The following is a 24,670-nucleotide window of genomic DNA, read 5'->3' on the forward strand; positions in this document are numbered from 1 at the left end:
AGCGATTGTAATAAACATGCCATTTTGGCGGACACAAAGAAAGTATATTATATAAAGAAAGGCCGGAGATCCCTGTCTCCGGGAAGCTGAATGTAGCTTACAAATTTAAAATCGGGTGAGCCTAATCAAAGGGAGGCAAGGAAAGAATCAGATCAGCTATTTATGATTATGAATATCAGAAGTAGAATCAGTATTATTCCTATTTTTCATTACACTTATGCTTTCATTATTAATAGCAAAAGCTTACTGACACCCTCTGTATTTCAGATGGACGACGGTTATGCAATTAGGCACAGCGGTCAGAACCGCATAGATGTTATTGAAATAGCCATGAAGGCAACGAAGCCAAATATAAGTAATGACGACGTGAAAAATTTGACCAGTGCTATTACAAAATTTGATGATGAGCTATCGTGGGTGAGTAAATACATAACTTTTCTTTACATATTTTTTCACTTGCGCTTGGGGTACAACTGAAAATTTGTGATCTCGTAATTAGGCAATATTTAGAGCTTGGTCTGAACACACTGGCGCCTAAGCATCGCTGATTCCTTCATGTGGCCCCTATTGAGGGTTGTTAATCTCTGCTCATTTAAGGCTCTGCTGAAGTAATCACAAATCTCCAAAGTGTGACACTAGGATCTTACACCTACTGATATACCCTTAAACAACCAAATGTTTGAAAGATCATAGAGCATAATTGTAAAGCCGCCGTTCTCGCAACCATACGAATTGGCTTTTGGGTTTAGAAAACACTGCCTTAGTTGGGATTCGACACCTACCGAAGGCTATATTGCCATCTCACCATCAAAGCTTCCCGAGTTCATTCGCATCTCCTGCCAATTCGATCATGGTATAGATTTTTGTGACGCCAAATAATCTGCCCATGAATTCATGCCATCCCAAGGGAGGTGGAAATTATCGCTCGCGAGAGGTATGCTCGCGAATTCTCATTCACAACACTCGCAGAGATGAAGCCGAAAATGGCGTCGCTGTCAAAGGTGAAGCCTGATTTTCTTTCGAGCGGCTTTGCTATTGCTGGCTTATTAAAGCTAGATTATGACATGTGTAATTTATTGTATCTCGCAAAGAAGAAAAAAGTATGTCAATATTAGAGAAGTGGTTGAGTAACGGTGACGGAAATCAAAAGCTACGATCAGTGTTTTTTTCATTTCCAAAAACATTTTTAATATTAGAATGTTCTAAGGGTTGGGTGCATATGCACCGACTTATTAGGTTCAGATCAAAAGTATGCCTACGCCAGGAAAAGTAAATGTTCAGCCTATTTATGAAAATTTACATGTATAAAAGTATATGTTTGTAAGTCAGTGGACAAAACGAATTTTATTAGCGCCTCGTCTATATCAGGTGTTTTTTCTGTCGTCCTGGCATGACAACTTATAGTATTACGTTTCTCTGTACCAAATATTGTTCCGTTTAGGGAATTCACTCATGTTAAATGTGAAAGTAGCAGTATAATATTCCTATAGCGCAATTCCCACTTCAATTTTAATGTCTATATCAATCCATCAAGCTATGCTCAAATAATGTCAGGCAAGGATGACAACATCGAAAGCCACAAATAAAGAGGCTGGTATTAAACATGAATTACCTTTTCATTGTGATAACTTGCGCCCGCTAAAGAACTAAGGATTTTGACGGGGTTACCAGGGAGCGTGCTTGTCGGTCGTCGAACTAGAAATGCTTGATGGGCACGTTAATGCTTAATTTAGAGTCGGCGAAGCAGCATGTAGGCAAATCCGCTAAGTGTGGTAAGAAAAAAACTAGAATCATGTGGAAACAGACGCGAGTGGCCATAATCATTCCATATATGTCTCCACCTACGCACGTAAAGGAAATGATAAAGCCGGATCTCAGCAGAAAAAAAAAAAAACATCTGCAGTGCGGTACGAGATAATTGACGAAGACGGACGCTTGCAGTTGCCAGCAGCACGAAGATTACAGGAGATCTTGACTTTATATTGATAAGCCGCCTGCCAAAACTTCTAGATGTATTTTTTTGCAGTTTTCATAATACATTGCTTTAGTATTCTGGTAGAAAATATCCTTGAATAGCTAGATGCATGTATATTGTTTTTTACTATTTAATGTAATATGAAGAGTTGTGTTCTCAAGAACTTATACTGATAGCAGTACCTGCTCTTCTTCTTAAGTTTCACCTTCACCAGAAATCGCAATGCACTTCTACAAAGACACTTCATTATGGCACAGCATGCATAATAATATGCTTTTAAGCTGTTACATAAATATCTACCGAAAGACCGCAATTCAAGTTTTTTGCAATAGCTAAGATCCGGAGCAACAAAGTACCTTGAACTCTAGTTTTATCTAATTGGGAACATCCATCCTGATAAGTTAAGTGAAGGTTTGTTATTTGTGAAGATTGCTGTAAAAACTGTACGGTTAACCTCTTCAATACTAGGATCTATAACAATGCCACCTGAAGCGTGCCGTTTTGAGCAAATCGCTGGTTTTATTTTAAAAAGTCATATTTACTCCATACATACCATCTGGTTTAAAATTGTTCAATTTGGATAAAACATTTTACATCTATAACACATGTTTAATGTTTTAAATAATAACAAAGCAGCAGAAAAGTTTGATCGGAGTAATTTACGTGCTCGATAATTTTGATGCTGCTCATAGAATCGCGCAGAAAAGAAGAGACTCTTTGAAAGCACGAGTCATTAGCTACGTCCTCTAAAAAAAAAAAAAAAAACCTGTAGCTTGCGTGAACAAGACACAAATTCCTGAATTAGAGATTTAGCATGGAAAAGGCGCAAAATTGGAAGTCATATTTTTTTATTAGTCTTATAGCTGACAAAAGAGAGGACCATAATATATAGCTCAGAAAATATCTTGCTTACGAAATATAGACAAACAATGTAGCTTTAGTCAAATCGTTTTGCATTGTGTTCTAGCCAAATGTACGAAAAAAACACTTTTACAAATCATGAAATTGGTTCCATGTTTCGGCATTTATTTAAATATATATGGTTTAAAGCTAGCAGATCATCTTCTTTGTTCTGCAGTACCGTCCTATGATCTCAGCACCGCCTGCAGGCGAAACCCGTATGGTTACCTGATGGTCCCTATCGTATTTGCAGTATAAAATCGGAGGCGGTAAATGCTTGGACAATCTTGTAACCAATAATTTTTTTCTATATTTCTTTGTCCACAGCAAGTCATCAATCATATAATTCACGTTAATCTCCTCTGAAAACTTTAGAGCCGTTGTCAATGACTCTGGCATTTGTGATGACTTCTGCATGTCAGCGCCAGGCTCTAGCGCACTGGGAAAAATTAACGACATAGCACCACCCTACGTCAATGACAATAATTCCCAATCTCAAGTCGAGTGAGAACAACTTAGCCCCATGCGCTAAAACAGTGGACCTGCAGCGATGTCAATAATCACACAAAGCGGACTGCAAGAGCCGAAAAATATTTTCAAATTACTAGTATACAACCACTAATAGGAAATCGCCTGTAAGCACGCACATGAACTAAACTAAATGAATGCATCAAATTCCTGACTACAATCACCGAGAGCACAGTAAACAAACGCAACTTATCGAAAACCATGGCAGAAATTCCCACCAAATATTGCATTTCAGAGTGTGTGCCATATAAAAATTTATCTAAATGTTGCACGAATTCTTTTTTGGTGCAGGCGGAACAGTAGTGTCTGGAAGAGTTGCAATCTATGAAACTCCCCGCATAATAACTAGACTTAAAACAATCACTTGTATAGTCGATGGTAGAATCCACATATAGTAGCAGTGCCGTGATGTTTCTTTGGTACTGATTATAATTTAATCAGACTCTTTTTTAAATATGAGATAATAATAAGCAGAGGAGTCAGTTCAATCGTTCAGTCGTGTCCGACTCTTCGTGACCCTATGGATCATATCACGCCACGCTTTCCGGTCTCTCACTATCTTCCTAACATCACATAACTTCATCCGCAGCGCCTCGAGGATGCCATCTAATCATCGCGTTTGCTGCCTACCCCTTCTCCGGCGACCCTCAACCTTTCCCAACATGAAATCTTTCTCCAGCGACTCCTCTTTTCTCATCAGATGGGTATCTAATCTTACATACCTGGTTGGAGCATCAAGCGTCCCTGGGTGAGCTCGATTAGAGAGCTCTGTTGAGGACAATTAGCTGGTGCAGCAAGATGTTGTGTGCAGAATTTTAGTCGTTTTTCAAGTTATAAATTTTCCCCTTCAGATTGAAGTTGACTTTTTGTGGCTTCATTACGATACCCTGACTATAGAGGCCAACATCTTTGTGCCCTCATTACACATTTAAGATCGGCATGCAAGCGTGCAATTGTAAAATCCGGGAATTAATGTTGTGGGGATAAGTATTTTCGCAGAAGTTAGTGTACGCCACATATTCAAGCGCGGTCTGTACAGTTGGGCTTTACAAAAGGGCGTGCTATATGACCAAGAAAAAGCTAGATATTGAATATATAATAATGATCAACAAACGATCAAGTATATTTTTTTTAATGGCAAGCATAGAGAAGTGAAAGTCGAGTTTTCATTTCAAAAAAACCTAATCTGCAGTATTGTTCGAAATATCCCATGTGAAAAATGAGCATGTTAAATCAATTTTACTTGGCTTTCTTGATGCAATAAATATATAATACAGTCGTTGCACGCAGCAATATCATAAATACTATGCTACCACTAGAGTATTGAATATACAAAGGATGCCTGAATGCTATGCGCTTGAGATACAACAGACGCCAATGTATAGTTGAGCCTTAGTTCAGCTCAGTGAGCTTTAAAATGCATTTAATTGTGTTTCCATAATCCGAAGTAAGCTGTAGATTAAAAAAATACAAAAATGAGTCTCACTTTCGCTGTTGACTGCTTTCAATCTCAATATATTATTGCACAGGACAAAAAAATTGGCAGTGACGTACCTCTGGTTAAGACTGTGAAATTGCATTAGCAATGGCCGCATGGCTACGCTTGTGTGTTCGCTTGTGGCTTAGCTTGTGTGGTTCGATAGTTTGGCTATAGAGTAGCACATGACACGCAATGCTTACGACTGTTCTTCCGGATCATCCTTCAGCGGGCTGTCTTCGTTTGGTGGCATTGCGAAGCTCTTGCGCAGTCATGTGTTCATCAGTAGCCGAGGAGATGGAAGCCCTCGGAGAGCTACACCGTAGTAGCCGAGCTTCATCTTGTACACGAAGCTTAGCACGAAATTTCTCACGTTGTTCCACTGTCTCTTGTGTACATTGGCGCTTCCTTGCCGCAGCTTATCGTCGACACCTCTCTTTAGCGCCTGCATAGCAAAGCAGTCAAGGTGAGGCCAAAGCAACGGCGAACCATCTGTTCGGCGCGGCAGCGGCGCCCCTGCAGCGCGTGGGCCTTCAGCTGATCTAGCGGAGATCAGCTGAAGTGGTTGCTTCGCTCGGCTGTTCAAGGTCAAGCGGGGCGTCCGCCGGGGATACGCGACGGCTCGAAATCTGGCGGAGTCATCATCATCATCAGCCTGATCATACCCACTGCAGGGCGAAGGCCTCTTCCATATTTCTCCACTTAACCCGGTTCTGTGCTAGCTGCATCCACTTGACCCCTGCGAACTTCTTAATCTCGTCTGCCCACCTAACTTTCTGCCGCCCCTGCTACGCTTTCCTTCCCTTGGAATCCAGTTTGCTACCCTCAGCGACCATCGGTTATCATCTCTTCGTACTACGTGTCCTGCCCATGTCCATTTCTTCTTCTTAATTTCCATTAGAACGTGGGTAACTTGAGTTATTTCTCTGACCTACTCTGCACGCTTTCTATCTCTTAATGTTACCCCTATCATTTTTCGTTCCATAGCCCTCTGGGTTGCCCTCAACTTAAATAGAACTCTCTTGGTTAGCCTCCACTTTTCAGCCTAATAGGTGAGTACAGACAATATCCAACTGCTGTATACTTTCCTCTTCAGCGATACCGGTAAGCTGCTAGTCATAATCTGCGAGTGCCTGCCAAATGCGCTCCATCCCAATCGTATTCTTCTTGTTATTTCCTTTTCATGGTCCGGATCGGCGGTTACTACCTGTCCTAAGTAGACATATTCGCCTACTACTTCCAGTATTTCGCTACGTAATGTAAACTGCTGTTCCTTCCCGAGGCTGTTGAACATTACCTTAGTCTTCTGCATATTGATTTTCAAGCCTACCTTTCTACTTTTCCTGTCTAGTTCATCAATCATTATTTGCGGAGTATATCTATCGCAATAAAACTTTCTGGTCATTATAAATGAATAATTGCCTAATCATGAAGCACTATAAAGCATATATTATGTGCCCTGGTGTAGAATCCACTTTCACAGTCCCCACAGTCTGTCATGAAACGTATGAAATGTATGCATTTTTAACAATCAATAAAACCTGATCAAGCGTGTGCTCATTGCGCTGTGCGCAGATGCTGTCCGAAATACAAAAGCGTGCCAGCTATCACGCGCATATATACACTACCGCATACAGTCAAACGCGTAGTTTCTGTTACTAAATTACTGGGCTGCAACGCGCATGCGGCATAAATTAGTGAATTGCACCGCTGCTGCATTTGCAGGTCGGTGGCACACAGAGCACTTGTGCAATGCTGCTCAATTTGTAGAAGACTGAAGTCCACGCACTAGCTTATGGGTACCCCTGACGAATCTACTTCTTTTCTGCACATATCGGTTCACGGCTGTTATTTCTGGCATCCGAGAACGGGTGCGCAAAGAGAGCATCTGGTAGCAGTACAAGATTAAATGCAATAATGTATGGAAGAAATGCATGCGCCAGTGATATGCACTCAGCATCGAAGATGGCGTTCATGGCGATGGTTCTGCCACCTGCATTGTACTATTCACAAATATGCAGCGAACACGAAAAAGCGCACTACTAACAAATGCAGATCTAAAATATAGAAGTATAACATTATACATAGAGTGCAGTAGAAAAAAGTTAACGAAGTAAGGAATTAAAAGCATAAACAATGTGGCCACCGGTCACGAGCAAGCAGCTACGACGCGTTACGGCTCTAAGAAGCCACGAAGGAACTAACACGCCTATGGTCAGCCTGGCAACTCCAACTTCATCACGCTACTAGAAGTAGTCTTGCCTAGTATGGGCGAACGTTTTCTTCTCTCATTTCCCTTTTTGGGCTTTTAGGTTTCCGTTTTTGGCATAGGGGGAAGACAAGTCCCTTCTTTCTGTTGTTTTCCAACGAGGTAAATATTGCCTTCCGAGTAAACCAAAGCAAAAAACCAAAGGCAGACAGAGCTTTAGAGGAGTACACCAACTAGAGGAAATCGAGAGAGATCGCCCCGGATACATCCAGATGGTTATCTACTTTCAGCTCCCAGTGGTCGCGCTGTACGGGGCTATGCTGTCCCCCAAACTCTATTTCAAGGGGGAGTGACCGGCCACGTTGCTCAGTGTACGCTTGTAAACCTCTTCGAGGATGAGAACTTCAAAGTTTTTGCAAACTATCTTGGAGTGTTTTCTCGAGCTTTTGCTTCTGAGCAGCATCTTGAAAAGATCACTTCTCCAATCCAGCCTTGGCAAGAAGGTGCCTCTGCGAGAAGCACGTTATAGTTTTTGCCAACACAACGAACTTGCTTGAACGAATATAGTTGCACACATCGACTTTATAGGCTCAAGCCGCACATTGTCTGCCCTCCCCCTCCCTTCCTCATCTCGTCCGGTGGGCGCTGCTTGTGTACGCGACAACGGAAGAATTTCCCATATGTCCGCTAAATTCATGCCTTTACCCTGGACTAGCCAAGAAATCTATAGCTTTGAATGAGCCTCGCTTACCCAGCGACGCTCTCAAGCTGATTGGCGCTATGAATGAGGCGGGGGTACTGGAAGCTGTCGGCACGGTTGCTCAATTTCCCAATGACGCTTTGCTTCACTAAGACACAATATAAGCGAACCTGATTCAGAATATTTCGCGTACTGAACCCCAGTCGTCGAAAAAGCTGAGCCGGATATACGACTCAGGCATCGACATCGACAAGCCAGATTAGATATCCACCTACTGCGCTTTAGGCGATACTTCGAGCTCCAGTGTGTGATTCGCGGCGTCGATCTACGATTGGAATAAAATACAATTCGAGGAGAGTTACAAGATAACCGTACCCTCCCACTGTAGACTCTCGGCGGCTCGTCAACCCACCGGTGTAGCTAAGTGGTGACTTAGGTTTACATTTGCAATAGTCGCCACACATACAGTTTATTCACGAAATAGTATGAATTGTGTTATCGCTGTAGCGAGCACGATCTTAACCAAGTTAACAAGCTGCCAATTGAAGAATTTGCTTAGTATCCAATCCTACAATCAACCACATGTGCAAACGAATCCGCCGCCTGTGCGGTAATTAACATCTCACTGGTATTAGGCCCTGCAAGGACGTCGTCAGGAGTCCTTGCGAAGTCATGTGCTGGAAATCGGAGGAGATGTGAAATTCTGAGGCAGATAGACTCAAGATCCAAGAACGGCGAGCCAAGCACATCACACTCCAGCATACACTTGATGGGACCGGAAACGCTCCGATAGCCATCAGCGGCAGCCCCCAAAAGCTCGAGCGCTTTTCTACTGCTCGAGTCATGCGCTCCAAAGAGGGGGTCTCAGAATATCTCACGGACCAGACACGAGTTACCTGTAGTCGTCTGGCAGACAGGGGCTCTCATTATCTGCAGCAGCCACGTGGGCTACCACCAATTCCGCCCGTATCAATTAGGACTCAACAGCCGGTGAGCACGCAGGCAGAGACCCCAAAACTCTAGACACACACAAAGCGATTATGGAGCTGACAGCAGTCATCAAACAAATGATATTCTGAGTAGAGAATCGAAATACCAATGGTCACACTCACTTCGTCCTCCCCTATCCGCAGATCCCACCTGAGCCAGTACCTATGTATATCGCACCACCCAACCAGGTCAAACTGGCATCAAGGCTTTAGCACACATCGAAAGATCGTTTAACAGAATAGGTTCGCAAGTCATAATTTGAGGTTCTGAGCAAAACTATATAAGCGCAGGGAAACATCCGCTCGGCCACAGTACCCGCGGCCCCTGCGCAGACGGCTGCTCCAACCCCCCAACTTTCCCAGCCCAATCATCTTGAGCAGCTTGGGTAAAAACACTATATGGCAGTGGAACTGCCGCGGGTTTGTGCGTAAGCGTCCGTTCCTCCAGCAGTTCCTCACTGCGAGTGATCGCCTCGAACTAATAGCCCTCCAGGAGTGAAACAAGAGCACACAGCTGACCGGTTACAGTGCATACCTTTTGGGACCAGTAAAGCCTAGAGTAGCCAGTCTGGTAAAATGAAAGCTCACCATCCCCCAAAACATTTTAGAGCCAACGTTTCTAGAATACAACTTAGTAGAAATATTACCTCGATCATCTTCAAACTTCGCATTGCGTGTAATTATTGTCTACAGCCTTCTCCGAGCCATAAGTATATTTTCGGCCCTCCTTCGCTCAGAGCCCAGCAGCTGGCGCAATGATATACCTTTCTCATCATCGGCGCCTTCAACGCGTATCACCACCCTTGGGGCTACCACTACGAAACGGCTAACGGCAGACGCCTCTGGGATGACTAGCATACGCAGCAGCTAACCTTGAGCAAAGACGTTCGCTATCCCATAAGGCTCGGTACGGGCCAACACAGGGATACAACGCCGGATCCCGCCTTTACGAGCTCCAGAGTTAAAACTACTTTTTGTCACACCAACAAAAATTTCGGGAGTGATCGCTTCATGCTCGAGATTGTGACATGAGCCCACAAGGCAATGCATGCTTTTGGCTCAGGTGATTGTCTAGCACTATTTTCAGATGCAGGTGAAACAGCAGGACACACCTCCCATTTTTACCGACATCAATGCGTAGCAACTGAAATTGTCAAATTGACTCCACAAAAACCGTCGAGTTAGAGGACACAGTCGTTCACTGCGACACCTATTACGCCTATCTGCGGGAGCGCAAGACGTCATTCGAAGATCTATTCACCCCTTGCAAATGGGCCCGAGATAGCCAAGTAGATTGCCGCACTCCCACACGAACATCATGAACTATGCCATTGAAGTCAGGTCGACAGAGCGGGTACAAGATTTGTGACCAGATGAACAAGACTACAAACGATTGTAACACGTGGAACCTCTTTCGACATTTACTAAACATAGATGGAGGCAAACTCCTTATACGCCAGCAGCTAGAACGAAACTTTCACCAGTATCCTAACACGCCAGATCAGCTGAAAAATACTTTCTAAATACTAACATCCGCCCCGAACCGGTCACGAAACTCCCTTTTTATCAGAGCCCCGGAGAACCCCAGTCTAGACAGATCAGTCCTGCCGAGGTCCGACCAGAGCTCAATCGCCTCAAGGCCATTTTTACGGCTGGTCCCGACCAAATTTCAGATAAAATGTATAGACATCTCGACGCACCCATTTATGCTCTTACCGAGTACATTAATCAATGTTGGGCCACTGGTTCCATCCCTCAGGAGGGGAAATGCTCCATTCTAGTCCTCATCCCAAAGCCGGGAAAGCAACCAATCTTGGTCAACCTGCGTCTCATCTCTTTCTCATCTTTTTGCTTTGAAAAACTGAAGGAACACGGTACCCAGACAGACATGACTCTTACGATAACTCGGACACAATCATATTCCACCAGATACAATGTTCATCTTCTTCCATCATTCTGCGGCCCCGGACATTATGATTCTCTCTTGCCAGATATTCACGAGTCCCAAACCAGACACGAAAGTCATCGCCGGCATCAATGTTGCCTAGGCCTTCAACAATGTCCTTCACGTAGCGATACATCAACTTCAGACTCTTAGCTTCGAACACCGCACGCATGCATAAGTTCGATAATTCCTCATCGACGGCAACCCTTCCATCATCTCTACGGGAGACCGTGGCACGTCGCAAGGCTCCCTGCTTTCGCCGAACCTCTTTAACATTGCACTGATGGGCCTGCCCAAGCTACTCCCCAACATCACCAACCTACATCACATAATGTAGGCCGGCAACATCTTTTTTTTTTTATTACGCGCAGTAGTGACGGACAGATAGAAAAACTCTCTAAGCCGTCATCGATTGGATCGGAAGTGGTCTCAGTACATTTGGCCTAATGCTCGGGGACAACGTTAGATTATATCATCTCGTCCCCGGGACGGCACCTTCAAAAGAAACTTCCTGAGCTTAACCTCTGGTGTCAAGGCAACCTCATCACTCGTACAGATGACATCAAAATCTTGGGTCTACACCTATAGGCTAACTGAAGGAACGCCTCCATGTTCCAACGCATCGACCAGCCGGTGGTACATAACGGACGCTTCCTTACGCGAGTCTCCAGCAAGCATCATTGTATGCGAGAGTACAACCTCCAGCACCTCGTTCAAGCGTTCATCTGCTTCTACATCACCTATTCTTCACCTTAACTAAGTCGCACTCGCGACGAAAGCTAACGTCTAGACCCGTAACGTCTAATATCATACAATACCGCCCTGATTCTTCCCATGTCCACAGCTATCCATAAGCGAATATATCTCAGAATCTCTAATATAAAAGCGAACTGATCGAAGTAATTCTCACCGCCCATTACGAAGGGCTCTCACACAGGCCAGCCTAGGGGTACAGCAGCTAGTTCTGATCTTACCATTGAAGGTGGCTCCCAGTTTGCTGACCTTGCCATCGCATATCGCCGAAGTTTCCGCATCCCTCCCATTCCCAAACGGATGCACCCGAACCACCACCTCGAGAGACAGGCCGACTGTGCACGTGAATACAATAAGCGCTTCAAGGGAAGTTCGGATGATGCGTATACGGAAGCCTCTGATCACCCCTTGAAGGCGGCGCTGATGGCGGTAGAGCTAGACCTTCACTGCAGCTGAAACACAGCCTACAACATTCGCAATGCATAAACAGTAACCACAGCAGAAGAGGTTGCCATTGCGTTTCGCTAGCCGACCATAATACCAAAATTGTTATCGTGATTCTCAACAGTCTATCAGTAACTACTATGCCGGCCATATTTTTTACCAGGTGTTACAAATTCTACTTTGTATTCCACCCTCTTCCGCCTTAAGGTTGCACCTTTGGGCTCCAGCCCACGAGTCACTCAGCGGTAAAGTACAGGCGTACACTCTCGCCCGAGATCTCAGCTGCAGAAAATAGTGGATGTTCTGCCACCTTGCTTCTCCTGAAAATAATATCTCACATGCTCCGCTACTCACCACTTACACAGACAGCCTCCGGAACTTCTGACCCGAAAGAAGCGCATATTTTCCCGCACACTGCGATCTAAGAGTACGCGTGGCCTTCCAATGGCACGAACTACAAACGGGCAGATTTCCTTACCCCCTCTTACACAGGAGGATCCTTCCGCAACAGATAGCTCCTACGTGCAAATCTTGCTCAACTCCGTCCTGTCGATTACACATGGCATTGACTTGTTAACATCACAACACAGATACTTCCAACACCGCAGAGGCTTGGGAGTCTCTCTTTCGTATCTCCGAGCCAGCAGACCAACGCCGGATTTTCTACCGTCTGGTGGAGGTCACTACAACCTAAGGAAATCCCACCGACTTCCTGTAAGACAGTGTCCCCGGTCCTTGGACTGGTTCCCTATTTTATGGCGAAATAAACAGTTCAGCCCCACCTTCCTTGTTCATTTTCGACTGAATGGAACCACCCCTTCTCACTACTTCTACTTTATTACTTTTCCGCCTTGCAGCGCTATTACAAGCTTACAAATCTAAAACAACAGGAGCCGCAATAAATGTTTATGGCGGTTGTATGACCTGTTATTGCTCTCCGCCTACGCGGGAAACCGCTGATTTTTTTCCACGCTACGAAGGACACAAAACAAAACAGATAACATTCAAATTCTTTCTGCATTTTACTGTGTATGCCATACGGCTGGCAAATACACAGTTTTCATACGTTGCACAATTAAGCAGATGGCGTGGCGCATAATAACTTAAGTACAAAGAAGCAGCACTCAAAAATGTGATTGTGGCATTGTTGCTTGTTCGAGTACATTAACTCGAGGCAATGCCTTCTCTTCGGCAATCGACAGGTTATACCGTGATCACTCAATGAATGTCGCACCATTGTTATGTGGTCACGCGCTGTCGGTTTGTAGGTGTGCTGTCATTTAAAGCGGTATTTTTATTAGGGCATTAGCACTACCTTAGGCTGATATAACAATGTAGGAATTGGGTCATCAAATTTGGAACGTCCATGGCGTAGCGGAGTACTATTTTAGATTTCTATGAAAATTTATGGTATTTACGAGTATAAAAATTGGTAACCTAAATAAGTATCCTTAGCGAAAGAAGATTTCTGTTGAAGTGCATGTTGAATATATGACTTGTTGCGAGTATAGGTATCAGCATTCTTTGAAACACTTAGATCATCTCATAATTTCACACCATTTCTACATATTCGCATGTTCCTTGCTGGTAAGCGTAATGTAGATAAATGAAAAGGTATTTGTAAACTTCATATTTCCTTCAGTACCTCAAAACTAGTGGATGCCATGGCTTAAATAAACAAAGGCATTTTGGTTGATGTTGAATAATTATATTTTAAGTTTGTCAAAAGGTTGTATTATAAGAAAAAAAAATATTCTAGTCATGAGCAGTATTTTTCTTCCAGAATAACAGAGCAAAGGGAAAAACAGCAATCTCCCCTATAGTTTGCTTTGGCTTGCATAGATTGGTTGTCAACTTGAACATATCAAAGAGAACTCCTCTCACAGTGAAATCTAAATCCGTCAAGCTCATGTAGATTTTCTGAGATAATTTTCTTTCAGGCAGGGAAGCTTATTTTTGAAATTTAGCAGTTGCTGCGTAGTGAATAGCTCACCACAGGCACAAACAATTATCGCTGCGCTAAAGCGGCTGTTAGCTCGATACTGCTGTAATCTTCTCAGAATGTCATTAGGACTCACATATCAGTGAAAAAAAGCGGACATCTAGCCGCATTTCATTTCCACGTGAACCAATCAGCCCACGCGAAAGCACTGTTTATTAATATTGATTGGCATAGTTCAATCAAGCTAATTTTAATTATACTGCATGGCTACACAAAAAAAAAAGTATTTGATTAGTTTGATTGCAACAAATATTGCGCAGATTCTCTTTAACACTTTAATTATATATTGTGAAATGTTCTTTACACTGTCATGGGAAATGTTTTCCTTTAACCAAAAAATGAATACACCCTACAGCTATGCTCCGATTCATTAATTACATTGCAGTCACCGCCTTATTTTCTGTGATTTATTTTACAATTTTTATTATGTCATATGTACTGTGATGCCTTGATCATGATTACACAAGCAAGTGCTGACTCACTACTTGATGTGTGCGATACATGAAACATACCGGACCTATTATTTTGAATGATATCGCGGTATTGTTCAGGTATGAATGAGATTTATCATCCTTGATGTTCCGTATCACACGTTATCAGACATCGATTCTATGAAAGGCGAGTGAGACAGGACAATACTGTATGACTGGCGACAGTCTACAATATTTGTAATGTAAAATAGAAACTGTGTATTGTCTCAATGATATCGAGCGCAAATGTAGTTTACCAACCAAATACCCATCATATCAGAATAACTTACAGTTCGTATAAATTTCCATTTATTTATTGTGCAGTGCTTTCAATAGGGGAGTTTCTACTTAGAAAGACAGGTGTCACACCAAGTGCGTCAACTGGTGATGGCGTCGACAAGCCGTGTCCGATCATCAAAAAGCTTCGCTCTTTATATGTAGGTTTTAGAGCGAAGTATTAATTTTACATTAGTCGTCCGAAAGTAGAGTGCCCCTTTAATAAATGCGCTTAGCACAAACGTTGTTGGTATTTGGCGATGGTAAGTGGCGGGACTCTATAAAGGTTCATCGCTTGTAAACATTTTTTTCTGATAGAATCTGCAGCTTTTGTTTCATTCAGTTTCATGGGCTTATGTTCAAAAGATGTTAAATAATTGGTCAGAAAGAAACATTAAAAAAGACGGTTTTGAATTTGCATTTAAAAAGAGAAGACTGCGAATGAAAAAAGACAGTTTGATTTAAGACATTCTTAGTCGCAAGGTAGTTTAAGTATTTTTTAATTTTAAATAACGTAACATAATTAAAATTGAAATTTGCGCAGCTTATAGCAAATAACAACTTTTTTATGGAATTTGGACTAGATGCTATTTATTCTTTCACCTCATGTCATCATCCACTTTTCCGTGATGTCGAAAGGACTTGTGTGACGTGCAGTTTTCTGTTTCCTTCTTGCAGGGATTGATCTACTTGGAAGGCAAATATCCGGAAAATAGAAGTGTTCGCTGGTTAGAGGAACAGTTCCCCAACGTAAGCTGTTATTTATCACATTCATGTGTTCAGTAAAGTTAGATTTTTGTCGGTAGTTTAGTTTTGGGATGAAACGATATTAGTACTCGTTGTCCTTGTGGTCAGGTACTGGTGGTCTTGTCCGGCATCATAGGTGCACCGCTGGTGCCTAAACTTAGGTGGACCCCAGTCGCTGGATCTAAATTTAAAAAAAAGATAGATCGCTGGATTGAGAAATGAAAAAAACTGGCATCAAACAGAGACTAGGGACCTCAACACCGAGTGCGCTTAATTATAAGTATATTTTACTGAATACTACGGTAACCTTGAGCATTTCGCTGCTGCCTGAAAGAGCGCCAACTCGGACCTCTCCTTTCACGTGAGAGGGTGGCATTACAATCAGCCTGCCATGACATTTGAAATCACGGTATCCCTATGTCCCGCAGGCATGTTCATACAGCTTAGTTAAACATGGCCAACGCTATCGAGTCATACTCCTGAGGCGGAGTTTTATTTTGAACCGTAATTCTGTAGCAAAAGGTACACAACGGTACGCAAAAGCTACACAAAAGGTACGCATCTTGGTTCCTTTAAAGGTACACAACGGTACCCTTGAGCATTTCGCCGGTTTCTGAAGGAGTATCCCGTTGCCTAGAAACCAATTTCGCCACTGTTGCAGAGCTAGAACAAGCATCAGAAAAAGAGAAAGAAACCACTGGGCATGCCTTGGTAGTTGCCACCCTTGTAGAGACAAATGACAAAAGCGAGTTGCTAGGACAGAAAGTTGATTCGAACTTGGTGGCGGCAGTGTGCCCCGGAGTTCGACGTAGAGACCATGTCACACCACTGCAAGACTTCCCGATTCGAAATAAAATGGTGAACGAGAGGCAAAGAGTGCTCATACGGGAAGTGCTTTACTCTGCGATGGGCCGAAAAGCGAAGCCGGTGTAAATTTAGCTGTGCCTGAAAAATAACGGCTGTGCGCGTTCGTCAAGACCGGTTTTTGCCACAGAGCCCTATTCTTGAACACGGCCGATCTCGAGGAAGAGCGCGCACTCTATCCTACGGCCTTCTCAATTGCCGCAGCAGCAATAGGAACAGTTCTCCTTGACTTGCGCTCTCGGCCCCCGCAAGGGGAGCGATCTGCTCACCGGTCACTGTTCACAATTGGATAAATTCTGTGGAAAAGGAACCTAGTGCGGAACTATACCTAAAGTAGAAAAGGGAGATCAGGAAGGAAGCTTTCTTTTATAACTCAAGGCAAGATCAGGGTGCCTTAGAGCACGCAGCTAGAAAAAGAAATATAACAATGAAGCAGAACCGTGCAGTATGTGGTACATCTACAGAAACAATTAACCATATTCTACTCTAATGTAATGGTATCCGTCCGGACGTCGATGCAGGCGCAGTCACTCTTCCTGACGCTCTGAGGTACCAGTGGCCGGGTGAATGAACCTGCAGCAGAAGCTAGCAAGAAACGATTGGAAGATTGGTGGCATAAAAGCAGAAAAGTGACATAAAGTTAGCAACGTAGAACCAAAAATTTAATAAATAGAATGAAGGTATAGTTAACCAGTCTAAAACAACAATTAAGATATAGCGAGACAAATGAGCATGATATCAACTGCTACCACCCCATTTCAAAGGGGACACTCCTATATTACATCTTTCTATCCATCCATCCATCACTCCGCATCTGCTTCAGTGGCGGCGGGTGGCCTTTCGCGCTCTCGTTCGCGGGTTTCGTTGCGAGTGCAGCCCCAAATTTAAAGAACACAGACAGCAGATGCTGCAGCGCAATGCCGTCAGCCTACTATACACTTGAACGGAGTCGTTATATAAAAGACACTGCCGTTCAGCATCAGAAAATGTTCGACAACCATACGGCATACATTGCGGCATGGGAGCTACTTTTAGATTTTAATGCAAAAGTTTCCATAGCCTGTACAAGAACAGGATGAAACAAAAACTGAGTGAGCAGTGATCACATCAAAGCTTCTTAAAGGCTGACATGACAGCAACTCGCCTGCAACAGCAAAACCGTTTTTCTGCGCTAGATGCGTAACATCAATGTAGTACCGAAGATGAAAATTATTTCATAAAAATGTAATGTAAGTTGCAAAGGGCTTGCACGATGTAAATTATTAGTATAACAGCCAAAGTAAATGCTGTACGGTTGAGTTTTCAATGTTATTATAATACATATATTAACAAATGCGTCATGTTATAAACTTTTTTTAGATTGCAAATAAATGTGGTTTAATGAAATTTTTATAGTAATATGCATATTATGAAAACAATCAATAAATGGTTTGATATACATGGAATCACTTGCGATGGCAGCGGTAAAAATAGGCCAAATAAGGACTCAGGGGATACTCGATTGCAGTGGCAATCAAACTAGTCACTTTCTATATCGAAATCACGCCCAAAGAACTTTTAAAGCGCTAAAGAAGGAGGTTTTCACTGATGAAACATTTCAAGAATGCTGTTCATCACGAAGTCTACTGTGCACGTTTTAGAATATGTCCTTCTGAAATGTGTCGGCTCCGTCCTCACGAACAAATTCAATATAGCGACAAAATTAAGACTCTCTTAAGGCTCTCGAAGTAACACTGATGTGCGGAGAGAACGTTTCATCTCGGAGCAAAATAAAGACAGCTTGCGTGGATGCCAAAGAAATCATTTCTGCTCTGCCGCAATCAGTAACCGAGGAAATGAAGGAATTGTTGGGTCACCTCCTGTCATCCCATTATCCACTGTCACATATTCCGGTTTCGCTTACGTCACTGGCTACATTGGTAAGTTATTTAGTGACTTCGAATGTGACGCTAGCGCTATTTGTATTTAAACTAACGAAAGAACTAGTCCCATGCAAACTCTTCTACGAGAATAACACTTCTAGTGGACTCCATTCAACGAAACCACAGTTTGGTGCTCTGTTGGGGAGGTTTGTCTAAAAAAAACAAATCTCTCGTGCGCCTACCACACAAATATTCTCGAAGTACTTCAAATATCCTGCTTCAACTAGCTCAATTTAGAAGTTGACTTTGCGGAGTTGCCCGGAAAGAATTGACAACAGCCATGATATAAGGTCCGCTTCTTTGATATCTAAAAATATTTTCAGAATCATTATTGTCAATTATGCCAAGAAAGTGACATATAGTAACCACAGACCATCTTTCTATTTAAACAAACAATCCAGGAATATACTGAGATTGTGAATTTTCTAGCCTCAGGTTATTTTTTGATGAATTGATGAATATGTAGTACAATGTGTAACTTGAAGGACAATGTTTTTATTGCTAATTGCCACTCTATTCAATTAGCTTAACGGTTTATACCTACTTTCTTGATTTAAAGCACTTCTTTATCTATGTATTAAGCCTACTACGTCTGTCATAAACGTGCGTCAGTTACGAGACTACGTATACACCTTCTGTCTTTCGACCGACTGATTTGTTTTGAACTAAGTTAGGATACCGCACACCACTAGGCAACCGAAATTTTAACTGCGTAAATATTTGTTTCTTACTCTGAATCTGAGGCGCGCCATGAATTTTCGTCGCTGCCTCTTTTGCTCTAAAAAAACGGCAGTGGTTGACAGAATCTCCACCCAACAGTTTCCCATGCACTGACGCCAGGGGCCGAATGACAGACGGCTCACACTCCCAATCACACTCACACTCACAATCTTCCTATTGGCCAGCGGCAACACGGAGGGAGTGGCCGTCCTTTACATCATCGACGTGTGCTGTTTACGTCATGAACACACTTGAAGTGATGACGTTGGCTACGGGCCAATTGTGAGCGGGGGTTGTCAGCGACGCGAGCCGCTCACAACTTGTTTGTGAGCGCTCACAAAGCGAAAATGGCGGCGATCTATGCGGCGGCCGGCGTTCTCGTGAGACGGTAGCGGCGGCGCCCCGACGCGATCATTGGCGAAGGACGGTGTACGAAGACTGTTTGACGTGCCCGGCGAGATGTTTCGACGCATGTTGCTACTCGAGAAGTATATAGTACAGTGACTGTGCGAGCGATGAACTGAGATAGGTGTGTGCGGCCGAATGCGCTGTCTGTGCGGCGGCAGATGATGTGTCCACTGCGCTTTTTCCGAACTGCTAGTGGCTTCCAAGCTGCTACTGGCAACGAGGCGAACAGCGGCCTCGCGCAGCCGACAGTTCGAAAGCGTCCGCGGTGGCGTGCAGCTAGGGCGGCGGAGAAGAAGGGCTTCCTTCATCACGGCAATATACCCGGCGTCGTCAGGTTTGTCGACGGCACATCGGTCGTCTACGAGTAGCCTTGTGATGTCCCTGTTTCAGATATGAGATGCCAACATGATTTTGGTCATGAACCTCCCTACCTGGGATCCTGGCATGATGCTTTCTTCTGGCGACACTGTCATTGCACACAGGCATGATACAGGTCGAGGCCGGCCTGCTGCGAGACGTCGAATTCACGACACTGAGCCGCGCTGCTTTTTGCAAGATAAGTTACGGTAGGCTCCACATGCGTCTCACGTATTACCGTTCTTGGGCTTTTATAAAAGCTGGAACATAAGACACTAGTACGTTGTTGAAATGCCTACTTAAGAAACGAAGATGGGAATGTGTGTGTTTGATGCCTGTATTGAGTAGGAACGGGACATCATTTATACCGATATGAAGTGCAAGGCTGTCCTTAATGCAGTGTTGCTGAAATGCTCAATCATTCATTGTCTGCACGCCCATGAATGTCATCGTCAGCAAAACCTGGCAATGAGCTACTTGATGCGACTCTCCATTGTGTCAGTAAGGCTGTTAGTTTATGAGGCTGTTGAGGTCGACAACGACGTGACAAAGAATGTGCTTAACAGCGTGCCATTTTCGGTTATGCCGGTGAGAGGGGCACCTGTTGGAGACATGGCTGCCAGTGCCATGGAATCCCGGTCCGGACTCTCCATAACTGTTATAGAACAAGGCATACACCTCCACAAGGTTAATGGTGGATAACTGCATCGACGTGCTGAAGACCCGCTTCCAGTGCTTGTAAAAATATTAGACGTTCCTCTACCAGCCAGAGCGTGTAGCATGTGCGTTGTTGCATAACTTCTTTGGATGTCTTCCTGCCTGCCTGCTGCTGGCTTGGACAAGAAAGAGTCACATCTGTGCACTGGCTACTTGAATGTGGGATCACTATTGCCATGTATACCTCTAGTGAAAAGCCATACAGAATACTGATGTGAGCCTGTTCCACAGAAGCTACCACCAGAGGCTGGTACAGCTGCCCATGGTGCGGCAACCGCTTTGGCGTCAATCCCAGCACAGCAATCGGCCGTGATTTACCACACGTAGCTGACCAACTCATCAAAGGCAGCCAAGTGCAGCGTCTTCTCGTTTCATGTCTGTGACAGAAACCTGTTGTGATAAAGATCCACCTTCTCGAACCGTGCTTTAAAACACCTCATCTGTCAAGTCAAATTTGTCTTCGTACACCCCCCTTCACTGCTGCTGACAACCGTGTATGTTGGTGTTTGTGTGTGTGCATGTGTTTGAGTACATAATTAAAGTGTTTGACAACGAGGCAGCAATTGTGATGCTTATCGGATTGGGAAAGCCTCACAGAAGTTTTTTTAGAAGCACGTGTATCCACTGTGCACCTTTATTTTCCTGCAGCATTTCACGCGCTTGAATATGCAGAAGCGAAACCATCGGCCTGCAATAGCATCGGCAGTTATTTGACGTGCTGCAAATTGTGCTACACAGAGAGGGCACACAAGAATAATTTTTAGAGCCTGTAAGCTGGCACAGCACTCATCGCAGGTCTGACATACTTCAGAAGCAAGAAATGAAAAAATTGTGCATAAAACTGGACACAGAGGCAAAACACAAAAAAGATTAGTTGCTTAATGACTACAGGCTTGCATACTAGTCGTCATAGGTTTGGCACATTTCAGAAGCAGGAAACATAGTATGGCACTTTGCAGCGCAGAAACATGACACAAGTAGTGCTATGTACACTTTTTGCATAGGGCAGTCTCCATTTGTGAGCCTTTCAGGACTACAGGCTTGCATCTATTGTTAGGATGCATAGAACGCATTTGCTTAATGCTAAACAGTGTAAAGCTGACAAATTGAATGCATAATATTGCGAGTTTTAGTGCTCATAAGTAGAAAATTCCATAGGTATACAAACAAAGCAAATGGTCTGTGGGCAGAAGGTATCGCTCACAAGCAAAGCAACCCAGTCATGGAAAACAAAGAAAAAAATACAGAGCACACTACAATGAACACTACTTCGAAAGCCCTGTCACGGTGGCACTGCAGTGAATGAAGGCTTCAGGTTCAGTCCCGGCAGGTGTGGGAGCATTCCCATGATCATGTTCTTTTCTAAACTATCCAGCTACATACAAACAGATGATCATGCAACCACGGAGCTTCATTTTGGCCTACACTACATGCTTCACAGTCGTCTTGCAATTCCTAAAGAGAAACAAATAGAACCACACAGCTTGCACGTTACACTTTCAGCTCTTTTCTCATCGATACTAGTAGCTAGTAGGCGCCGACTGAAAACACCTCCGCAAGTTTTCTTTGTCTATTTCTGTGTCAAGCGCTCTATGAATTTTATCGCTGCAGGCCCTGAACTTCGACTGCATTCTATTAGATGTTCAGCATGCTCACGGCACCTGCACGGTACTTCGATTTCAGACGACGCGTAAAAAAGCAGCACCTTCTCGGGCAATCAGCTGTTTGCTTGCAGGCCCCCATGTGCACGCCGTGACGCCGCCGGCGCACCCTCGCGGCAACCAAAATTACCTAATAGCAAATATAATTACAAAACTAAGAACGCTTCTACTTGAGCTTAATGGTATTTATTATTAAAAATAGTACTTTGCCAAAATAAGCATTTGTCTGTTTTATTTATTCCGTATTAATTGCATCGTGTTACAAAAAGTAGGAGACGGTCCCTGCTCAGTTTTGTGCCACACTGTGGCAACAGCATTTGCCGAGGATTCAGAACTACCGGGGCAGAGCCACGCTAAATGTCACATACTCGTCACGATTGACGTCTCAAGGCTGCGTCACAGCTCCGTAATTTTGACGTCACGCTCACAAACTTGTGAGCGGAGTCCGTAATTCGGCCCCAGGTCTCGCTACACCTGCTTACAGCTTTCAGAGGCACCCTACAGAGCCTGATAAATTAATTTTTCTACAAAACAAGGGGCTAAAATGTTTAGCTGCACCCGAAGCTTCATTCGACCATGCTCTGCCGCACTGAGAAAGGCACGCCCTTGTTTGAGCGGATTGTTGACTGTTTTATTCCTCATACAAGATAAATCTTAGGCGCTGATTGCAGCTCCTTTGTATAAACAATAAAGAGTGAAATGTCAGGACCGGCCGGTTGCAACTGACGCGGGCGGAGCGAAGAGCGAGCGAGCAAATCCTTTGCGCGTGAACGGTGGCAGCAGAGCTGCAGCAGTGGGGCTGTGGCGACCCCACCGAGGCGCGCGAAAGGGGGAAATACCATTGGTGAGGCTGTAAAAGGAGAGAAGCGCGCTCTACCTCGGGACCGGCCGTGTCTCCATATGCATGGCCGTTGTTCGGAACTGTGGCTGTTCCTGCCCCTACGAGGCTGGGACGGTGGGTCAACGCCTCTTGCGGTGGGAGGTAGCCAGCCACCGAATGTTTACCTGTTGTAGGCCGTCATTGCACCCGCCACCGCTTAGGTGGTGGACGACGGCTGTTGTTGCGGCGCGCGTCTTTCTCCCCCTCTTCTTTTTCCTTTCTTCTCTGTTTTGCCTTCTGTCGGCACGAGGCAGCGGAGGTGGCTCAGCTACAGAGCCAGTAGCAAGCCGGTGCATTTTCTTTTCCTTCTTCCTAAAGCCACAACATGGCCTCTGTTCGGCTCCATATTGCTGCTTCCTATCAAGAGGGGCTTCCTGAAATATGATTGGCTGATGTGTAGCGTGAAACGCCTCGTGTACGCAAATCATTCGGTGATATCAAAAACGTGTTTATGACGTAAAGGATGTGCTGCCATTGCTGTAAATGCCAGGGACCACATTGAGGCGAGCGCATAAAAGCGACAAATTTGGCGTGGACTATAGGCGACTGCTAACTCACCGGAGTTTGGTAGACAACTACTCTGGCTGGAAGACGCAAATTTATAGCCGCACAAGGACACCAGCCATCCTCCCGTTGCAAACGCGTTGCCCTCTTAGAGAAACCACCGATCCGCGCGGTTTACTGCCACACACAATATCGCCCGAGGTATAATTGTACAATCTACTCTAAATATTCTTAGTAAGATTCCCTTCCCAGATAGGGACATTGAATTGATTTGGGTACCGGCAAATTCTTGCAACCCTTTAAACGAGGCGGCTCACCAGACAGCCCGAGGTTTAGTCGGCCGGGCGGTGACCACCTCCGCTCTTGGGACAGCCAAGGATAATCTTATATCATTTCATGATTTAACCCACCACTTCCGCCTTTAACGAAGGAAGGTTCCGCCCCCGCACAAGCGTCTAAGCAAAGAACACGAAATTACCTGGAGGAGACTCCAAACAAACTCCTTTCCAAACCCGGTAGTTCTCTCGCATATTTTTCCCAGCCAATTTTCTCCTGACTGCACACTGCGATGAAAGAGCTACCCTCAACCATATACTCTGGGGATGCAAGGAGGACCCCCCCCCCCCACCTCCAGAATTAGGAGAAATCCTGCATCCAGATGACTGGGAGACCCAGATGCGCAGCTCGGACCCGTGCATACAAGACCGGATCCTCAAGCGCGCCTACGAGGTCGCTAAGAGACTTGACCTGCTGGCCATCTAGTTGGGCAATATAACTCGGCCCTATATAACTATCCGGCTAAATAAAAGTTTATTCTCTCTCTCTCTCTCTCTTGACCAAGCGCCCCAATGGCAGTCTGCTAACTCAAGCGGTTGATCTGCGCGAGATGAGAAATTCCAGTGAGTACCGCATTGCTTGCAAAGTAGCTTTCTGGACGGTTTATGAGTGCACAACCTGAGGAGGTATATGGTACGTTGCCTGTGCAAAGAACGTAGCGGTGACAGCAACGAGGAATAACATAACCCTTCTTTCAAAGTTGGCCCTAAACAATCTCTTCTTTGTCCAGCCCTATGCACATTTTAATGTTAATGAAACCAAGAGCCTTCCCATGACAAAGACAGCAAGCAAAATTACTCACATCGTTTTTATAAAGTAATGCATGGGTCATGTACAACGCGCACCTTTGCTTGCCACTCATGCGATGCATTATTGTAGTTATGCT

This window comes from Amblyomma maculatum, chromosome 5 (assembly GCF_055883805.1).
Source record: "Amblyomma maculatum isolate TAMU_Amacu chromosome 5, ASM5588380v1, whole genome shotgun sequence".
Taxonomy (NCBI): Eukaryota; Metazoa; Arthropoda; class Arachnida; order Ixodida; family Ixodidae; genus Amblyomma; species Amblyomma maculatum.